The sequence below is a fragment of the Cricetulus griseus genome, chromosome 3 (genome assembly GCF_003668045.3).
Source record: "Cricetulus griseus strain 17A/GY chromosome 3, alternate assembly CriGri-PICRH-1.0, whole genome shotgun sequence".
Taxonomy (NCBI): domain Eukaryota; kingdom Metazoa; phylum Chordata; class Mammalia; order Rodentia; family Cricetidae; genus Cricetulus; species Cricetulus griseus.
This window is the reverse complement of record NC_048596.1, coordinates 180,471,042-180,480,923: the sequence shown is the minus strand read 5'-3', so window position 1 is coordinate 180,480,923 and position 9,882 is coordinate 180,471,042.

Genomic DNA, 9,882 nt, shown 5'->3' with positions numbered 1-9,882 from the left:
GCTCTTTGTGCATATTGAGTCAGTAAGAGGTTCTGGAAAATCCAATAACACCATGAGAATAGCATATAATTCTGTCTTTTGAACAAAATCATAAGTGCTTTGAGCCCCTTTACTTAAATTTCCTGACTCTTAACCTGCCTTTCCTGATTTGTTTGCATCAGTATAGAATGTAGGGGCTCCAGAAATTAGTGTTCCTGAAACAATGTGAGAAAGGATGCAGTTCTTCTCTTGCAAGCGGAAGTCTCTTGCTTTGGGGATATTTGTCGCTAATCTTTCTCAAAAAGTTACTGCACATTCTTTGCCAATGGTACTTTTCTTTACATGAGGAAATTACTGCATTGCTAAAAGCACCACAATTTCTGCTGGGTTTATTCTTGCCAATTGATGAAGTCTTAATTTTCCTTTCATAATCAATTCAGCAACTATTTCTACATACATCTTTAATTTTTACTCTGTGTGGTAAAAATGCCCAAAGATATTATCTTCTCTTTGCATTAGAATTCCAATAGGAGAATGCATAGAAGGTAAAATAGACAGAATACTATCAACCTGTGTCTCTAAACAATCCACATGTGCATCTTGTAATTTCTTTTCTACCAAAGCCAGTTCTCTCTCAACCTTAACTGATAATTTTCTTGGACATTTAAGTCCTTATCAGCTTGTAAGGTTTGAAATAAGTTACTTAGTTTTTGATTTGCAAATCCAATTGTGGGCCATAGCCAGTTAACATCTCCCAGCATTTTTGAAAATCATTAAGAGTTCATAATTGGTCTCTCCTGATTTGTACTTGGTGTGGTTGAATTTTTGGTAAACCTGTGTTATATTCTAGGTAATTAATAGAATCTCTTCTTTGTATTTTTTCAGGAGGGATTTGTAATCCCCAACATGGCAAATTCTTTTTTACTTCTCCAAACATTTTCTCCAAGGTATCCGTACCTGATTTAGCCAGTGAGACATCATCCATGAATATCAGATTGAAGAAACTGATTGCAGATTAATTCCAATGTTGTACAAAATATTGACAAAAGGTAGGGGTTTTAAACATTCTTTCTGGATGGATTTTCCACTGGTATCTTTTAAGAGGTTGGGATTTGTTATAACGAGCAATTGAAGGCAATTTTTTCTCTATCCTGTTCTTGCAAATGTATAGTAAAAAATCAGTCTTTTAAATCAACCACTATAATAGACCATCCTTCAGGTAATAGAGAAAGCAAAGGAATTCCAGAGTGTAAAGAATCCAGTGACTGAATCATCTCATTCTTAGCTCTTAGATTATTGCCATACTTCATTTTCCAGATATTTTTAAATGACAAATACAGGAGAATTCCAAGGACTGTTCGATTCTTCAGTATGTTGAGCATTCAGCAGCTCCTGTACCAGCTGTTCTAAGGCCTGTAATTCTTCTGATGTCAAAGTCCATTGTTCTACCAGTTAACTATCTTAACTACATACATGGTATCTGGTAGGTTGTCTCGTCCACCCTTGACCAGCAAGAACGACGCAACACCGAGGAATCTTTTCACACAGTTTAATCGGGAACCTTGATTTACAGTGAATGGCGGCCTGGATAGAGGAAGACGGGGCCTGATATAGTCTACATCTACCAATCACCTAACTCTACGTGGCGCGCCAGGATAGGTTGTCTCCAAGCAGAATTAAGAGGATACATGACCTTTACCAAATTAGGAGTTGTTTACCACAGAGAGCACTTGCCGTGGGGCTGGTGGAAGGCGGAAACCGGTACCATCTTTTGGGCGCGGTACTTTGCAGCTCCCAACAGTAGGTACCTTTGAAAGATCAGCAGCTGTTGTGCTCTGTTTATGTACAACCTAAATGGTTGAAGACTGTTCTTTATAACACCTTAATATTTTTCTCAGAAACATACATTAGTTTATGGTTTGTTTCTGAGATTGGAGAATGTTTATCTGGGTGTTCCATTGTTATAACAAATCACATTGCCATACATACATTGCTATGCTAGCCACATGTGGTTTTAATTTACTTCCCTGTCCTTCTAGCCCCATGCATTCACTCCATCTTATACTTTGTTTTACCTAAGATCAAGTTCCAATCCCTATAAGCTGAATTTTACCTCCTGAGGAGGCAAATTTCGATGCCACAATTTTGGTGCAATTATTGTGTCTACCAAACTCTCAATCATAATGCCATTTTTTCATAGTTTTAACTTTGGTCTTTGTTCATTTATGGAAGTTTGCCAAAGTATGTTTTATGGCTTCTCCTGAAAATTGTTTTATTTTCTAAAGCTGTTCTGTCATCCAGAATTGTATAATTTTACATAACAGATATTAAGTCATTTAATTGCTCTGTGTAGCAGTTGAAATGGAATGATAGAATTAAATATGACAGAGGGCCTGAAAGTTTCCCCCTGTGTTGCTTTCTGACAGTAAAAAGTTACCTTGCCTATCCCATGTTGATCTGTATCCACTAGTCCAGTGTTGTTGGCCTTTTTTTCTGTTTGGATTCTCTCTTTAAAAAAAAAAATTGTTCCTAGGAATGCCTTGCCTACAACCCTTTTTCAGATGACCTGGTTTACCAGAATTAAAACATCTAGCCTTTTGGTTTTTCCTAAAATTTTTAGAAGTCACTTCCCCTATCCAAGTATCATCATAAGATCCAATATCAGCTATTTTTTCTACTCCATTCATCTATAGGTGCTGATCTTGCCTTTAAAGACCTGATCACCATTTTACATTCTGAATTAGCATTTTAAAAAGACAAATATACAATTAATGTTCATCTAATTTCTGGATTTGATATCATTTTTTTGACAACTGAAATCAATCTTTGTACAAAATCAGTGAAAGCTTCTTTTGGGACTTGTATAATTTTAGTTAATGGCATAGTCCTCTTTCCTGATTCTTCCATCTTGTCCCAAGCATTCAATGCTGTTGTATGGCATAGGGACACAGTGTGATAATCAAATGTAATTTGTCTTTTCACATCAGCATAATGGTCCTCACAGAGGATTTAATCTTGGGAAATCTCATAGCAGTTAACTCTACTGTGTTGGTCTATGACCCTAGCTTTATCTCTCCACCAGGTTCTCCACTGTAACTGAGGACCAGCTTCCAATACTACTATAACTAAATCTTTACAATCTTGTGGAATAATTCTGTTCAAAGTGGCCCATGAATTTAACATCTGCTTCACAAAGGGTGAATGCATACCTGATGGGGGGAAGTGTTTCTGTGTATGTGCTTCTTATTGGATTATAAATAAAGTACTATTTGGCCAATGAGGCAGCAAGTTAGGCGGGACTAGGAGTCAAGGAGGATTCTGGGAAATGTAGTAAAGAAGTGGTGATCCAGGCAGGAAGTGACATGGCAGGGAGACTCATATATAAGCAAGGGCAAGAAGGAAGTCATCCCCTTTTCTCTCTTCCCCCTCCTCTCTGTGGAGTCACCATGTGAGCCTGGAAGGCAGGATGCTTCCGCTCGAGTCCAATAAGATAAGTCTTATAAAATATATAGATTTATGATAATTAAGACTGAGCTAGCAGATGAGAAATCCTAGTCATTGGCCAAGAAGCATTTGTATCTAATATAAGGTCTGTTACTTGGGACCTTAACATGGCAACGGGTGGCACTCGGACAGTCTGGCAGAAAGCCACGTGGCAGCAGGGCTTTGACTGCTTGGTGTCAGAAGTGGGATGACCCGACGCCCCCAGGTTTCCAGAGGAATTAGGGAACCTGCTGCTGGGAGCCGCCAGTCACCATGAGCCACGAGTTTCCAGGCACTGTGAGTAGCCTTCCAGTGACTAGTCAAGCGGCAACAGAACCCAGACTGCTGGTGGTATTGTTACAAACTTCCATGTAACCTTCACAAAAGCTTAAAAAGTGATTTTAGCAGCAAAAGAACAGAGTCAACCACGACTTCTTGGTAGCAGCGTTTTCTCAGGTGGTCTCTGTTTTGCTAGAGACAAGCAGAGACTTGAGTGACTCTGCACAGAGGTATTCTGACTCAGCCTAAGTGAAAAAAAACACAGGGCTTATTGTTCTGGTTTAGTGCTCTGAGTTGGACATCAGGACACTAATAAAAATTCAGGAGACAGATATAGTGGTAAGAACCTGAATGATCAGAGAAGTTGCAGAGAAGCCACCAGTAACTGCCTGACTTTTCCATTCCTCCACCCAAAAGGGCTAAGACACTCTCTCAGACCCACCTTTCTACTTCCTGTCTGCTATCTGTCCTCAGTCCTTCAGAACCTTGATGGTTAACTTTGGTCAGCTAGTGTAGTGGCTAGCTCCACCCTGACTTGAAACAAGCTTTATTGTCAGAATGCCATCAAAATATCTGCACAGCCTTCATGTGCACCACATCCCTAGATGGCAAGCAGTGCTTATGTGGCATGTGCTCACTTCCATGGCTGACCCATGGGAAATTACATAGTGAGTATCCTCTTGTGGTATGTTCAGTATGCTATTCAAACTCAATAGAAACTACTTCTGTCTTCAGTTACTTTCTGCTGTAAGTCCTACAAGTAGCTGCTAGAAACAGTGGGTGTTTTCCTTTATCTTGGGTCTCCCTCAGTTTGGTCTTCTTTCTGGAGTACGACTTTCTGCCATAAATATTAAAAAGGTATTCTTTAGATTTCTTTTATGCATGGGCCTTTTGTCTACAAATTATTTAAGCATGTATTCCACATGTGTGTGTGTGATGCCCACAAAGATCAGAAAAGGGTGTCAGGTTGCCTGGAACTGGAGTCACAGATGCTTGTGAGCCACCATAGGGGTGCTGGGAACTGAACCTGGGTCCCCTGGAAAAGCAGCCAGTACTCTTAACCGATGAACTACCTCTCTAGATCCTCTACCTCAAATTTTTAAGATTTTCTCTTTAAGCTTTCTCTCTTATGTTTGGTTAAAGGCTTATTATGTATATGTATGTTTTTCTGTGTGGGGTCTGTGAATTGAGTGTAGTTGCATGTGGAGGCCTGAAGAGGCCATTGGGTTGTGGAGCTGGGGGGTCCTCTCAAAGTGCAGGATGCTTTCACCACAGAGCCATCTCTCTAGTCCCCTTCAAAACACAGCTTTTAAAGCTGAGCATTAGTAGCGCATGCCTTTAATCCCAGCAATTGGGAGGCAGAAGCAGGTGGATCTCTGAGTTCCAGGCCAGCCTGGTCTCTAGAGCGAGTGCTAAGATAGGCTCCAAAGCTACACAGAGGAACCCTGTCTCAAACAAACAAACAAACAAAGCACAGCCTTTGTCTGTGGACTCCATTTTTTGAATTCCCGAGACAAGAACCTGGAGCTAACTGCTGTGCTATGCACATCTGCGATGAGAAGGTTGGCCATGCACGTAGAAGAACACTACTTGTTTGTTTCTCTATTTCAGGCTTAGGACTCCAGGCTCCTCTTTACAGATCTCCTCCCTTAGATGTCTGCTGGACTCTGCACTTTCCCTCGGGAGGATGACTCCCTTCCAGGGTGGCTAGACCATCTAGGGCAGTGGTTCTCAACTTGTGAGTCAGGATCCCTTGGGGGCCTTGCCATCAACACTGAAATTTATAGGGGGTTCAGTGGGATGAAGAGGACTGGAAATTATTGTCCAGCTTTCAGTATAAAATCCATTTCAAAGAGAAATTTACTTTCCAAGAGGTGTTTATTGATGGCAAAGGAAAGTAGGCTAGAAAGCCAAGAAGGGGACAGTGTAGAAAGGCCAGGCCACAAGCTAGCTGCCATTCCTGACCATTCCTGCCATTGCTGTCCATTTACTTCTTCTTCTTCTTCTTTTCCTTTTTATCCTTTTTATCCTTTTTATCCTTTTTATCCTTTTTATCCTTTTTATCCTTCTTTTTATCCTTTTTATCCTTCTTTTTATCCTTCTTCTTGCCCTTCTTTCTTTTTGCTTTCTTTTGTTTACCCTTCCCTGCCTTCTTTTTGGCTTGTTTCGCCTTCTCTGCCCTTGCCTCCTCTTCCTCTCTGGCAGCTTCCATCATTGCTAGAAGCCTCGGGTCTGGCATCTTGCCATCATTGTCTGGAGCAAGCAGAGCCATCTTTCTAAGCTTCTTGCCTTTGAGATATCTCCTTTGAAGACATAGGTCAACAATAGCAAAAAATGCGGCAACTCCCATGAGGACCTAGGAAATGAAATGGATTTTCATTATTTTGATTATGAATCTAGAAGCAAAGCACAGATTCCCTTCCTGATCTACCATCAGAGGTGATGCACAGTGTACCCCTAAAGATCTCAATCCCAGATGCTCCCTCAGTCTGCCCTCATGGTGTCATACTCAGGGTCCCCCATCTTGTTTCCTTTTCCTTTTCCTTTGACATACATGAGGGTGACAGGTAACTTGGCCGCCTTCCTAGACACCATCTTTAAAAATGTGTCTTTGCCATTAAAAACATTTACCAGCTTCTTAAGTTTGCTTTCACTCTGAGTTTTGTTTGTTTGTCTCATGTTCAAGGCTGGCTTTGAACTCACTATTGAGTCAACGATGACTTTGGACCTTGGATCCTCTACTTCCTGATTGCCACCATTATAGATAGGCATCAGGTACCACAGTAGATTTTTATGGTGCCATAGATCAGGCTAGACCAGCCCTTCAGAGACTCAGCTGCAACCCAGGCCTTGTCCCAGGGTTTATATGAAAGTGATTTTAGGAAATCCACAGCTCAGCAGAAACATCTCACCATAGCTGCAAAGTAAGCTTTTGGGAACCTCCTTCTAGCCTTCCATGCAAATACTATGCCGCCTACCAGGAACCCAAAGGTGAAGAGGTCATTGAAGATTTCCTGAAAGTGGGAGAGAAGAGCTGGTCTTAGTAGCTGTGCCCCATCCACCCCAGACACAGTGCAGTTTCCTCCATGAAACCATGTTCAAATGCCCTCCCACTCACGGATAATTTAAAACAAAATATTCAAAGGTAAATACTTTTCTGACCAAGCAGATCAACCAGTGTCTCCCGGCCGGCCTTTGTGAGTGTAGAACACATTCCAAACTGAACTGCTACCATCTGGCTTATAAAGCCAGGTATCTGATGCCTATCAATATTCATGTAAATAAATGCAGAAACCCACTACTTCATGGTATCTGTTAGTTACTTCCCCTCACCATATCTGTACTCGCCTCTATGGAGTTTCCATCAGCAAAATTGCAAGTAGGAGGTTCTTGCTCTCTGACCTAACATTGGGAGCCTTGCAGCTCCCTTCTTCACCCCAACCCTGCCTTACCCCCTGTACCTTCTTCCCTGATTGCTTCCTCCTTCATCAATGCTTTTTCTTTTCATTCTTTGGGGATTTGGTCTTCATTTACCACATACAAGCTTTCTTCCCCCAACAGAGCATAAAAGCAACCAAAATTCTATATATTTTATGCCTGTTGTCCCACTTTTTATTAGTTTTGTTCCTTAGAATGTCTAAATTTTAAGTTGTGCTTAATTTTATTGGGATGTACAATCGCTCCTGCCAATATACCTATATCCTCTCATTTAATATTCTGTCCAACTGTCTTAAAAAACTTTTACTTATTTTTATTTTATGAGCATGAGTGTGTTGTCTGCATGTAGGAAATCACACCAAATGTGTGTAGTGTCTGAGAACAATAGAGAGGGCATTGGATCCCTGAGCATTAGAGTTACAGCAGTTTGTGGGATGCTTGGGGGCTGGGAACCCAACCTGAGTTGTGGTGATATATTATTTATGATTTATTAAAGCTTGCCTGAGGATTCAGAGAGCATAGCCAGCCTCAAGTCACAGAGATCAGGTAGTGTTGGTTCACACCTTTAATCCCAGGACTAAGGATGAAGAGGTAGACAGATCCCTCTAAATTGAAGGCCACCCAGTGTTACAGGAGATTGAATCAGTCGTGTAATAGAGCTCACTCCTTTAATCCCAGCACTAGAGAGGTATAAAAGATAGGAGCAGGGTCTTAAGCAGTTAGTCTCAGTGGTCTCTAGCCATGTTGAGAGCATGGCAGTCTGAGTGAATCTGAGGAGGAGTGAAGTCAGGAGCAGTCTGAGGATTGATCCTTTGGTCTGAGCATTGGTAGAGGTGAGAACTCTTTCCTGGCTGGCTGCTTTGCTTCTCTGATTTTCAGCTTGAATCTTGAAACCCAATACCACTTTCTGGGTCTTTGATTTATTGTGCTACACTTAGTCTTCTACAGGAGCAGTCAGTGCTGAACAGTTGTTCAGCCAACACTCAAGCTGCTGTCCCGGTGTTTTCAATGCTACCTCTGTCGTATATAAGTCACATTGTGTATATAAGTCTGAATTTTCTGATCTCCTACTTTAGCACACCATTATAAAATACAATAGGCTGGGTGGCTTGAAAAACAGATGTTTATCCTCTCACAGTGTAGGGACTTGAAGACCAAGAGCAAGGTACCAGAGCACTCTCCCTGACTGTAGACACCTGCCCTTACCTCTCTATCTTCATATGACCTTTCATTGAAGACAGGTCATATAACTTGTCTCTTCCTGTAATGCTAATTGTTTTGGATCAGGGTCCCAACCTTAAGTTTTCTGTTTATTTTTAGTTGCTTCCTCTAAGGCCCCATCTCAGTGTATGAATCCAAAGAGAACACAAACATTCCATTTGTAACAATTCCATTAGTTAATCCATGATCTAGTACCAAAACTTAGGGTTCAATCTGGTATCTGATTGGGCAAATCCATTCTTGTACTTTTTTTTTTCATTTTTCCAAAGAATTTTATTTGTAATGTTTTTATTAGCTCATGTTTGTTACACATGATGGGTTCGTTGTATTTTATTTATTTTTATTTTATTTGCTTTTGTGTTTTGCTTGCATGTATGTCTGTGTGAGGGTGTCAGATCTTGGAGTTACAGTTTTAGCTGCCATGTAAATGCAGGGAATTGAACCTGGGTCCTCTGGAAGAACATTTAGTGCTCTTAACTAAGCCATTTCTCCAGCCCCCTCTTTATATTTTTATACATGTATATCAAGTGATCAATCCCATTATCCCCCACCCGTCACCTTCTCTGTCTTCGTACTCTTCCTGTCTTTCTCTCTGTCTCTGTCTCTGTCTCTCACTCTGTGTGTGTATGTCTGCATGAGAGCATGTGTGTGTGTGTGTGTGTGTGTGTGTGTGTGTGTGTGTGTGTCCCAGTGAGTTTCACTGTGGTCATTTTGGGGAGCATGGTGAGGATTTGTATACCGAAGTACAGGCTCCTTGTCAGTCGCTACACTACTAAAGAAAAATGTCTCCTTTTTGCACCAGTCTTTGACTACATATAAATCTTTGTTCAGAGGACATGAGCCTCTGCACCTTCGAGGAAGGGAGTTAGTGAGCCAAAACTTGTTTATGCAATCACAGCTGTTCTGAATTCAAGAGTGTAACAGCCACTTTGATCCTGTCTAGAAGCCAGAGATCACCCATTGCAAAATGTTGCCAGAGCCTTGGTGACTGGGACGGAGGATGTGTCATTTGTGTCTGAGTGTCCAACAGTCATTTATTCTTAGTTCCTTTGATTGGTTACAAAGTCTCTGCAGTCACTATTGACCAAAGAATTTTATATCACCTTGTAAAATTATGTAGGAAGTCCTGTTCCCATGCAATGCCATTTGTAAATCCAGAATACAGTTCTGAATTGAGCTGCCATCTCCATTGTAATAATATCATACCTAGGAATACAACAAGTATTCATTTAGGTTTTCTTTTATTTCCATTAACCAGTTTAATTTGTCTTTCAGTATTTATTCTTAGACACCTAGTAGTCTTCACATTGTTTTAAGGTCACATTTTCTCACTGATCTGTGCTGCCATGGGGAGCACTGATGTTTGCTCTCTGGGAACCTTAATCACTCATTCTGTCCTATGGTGGCTGCAGAATCTTCTGCATTTTCTGTGAGGAGGCTCATGTTACAGAGGAGCAATCCTTGTTTCCCCATCCCAATCTG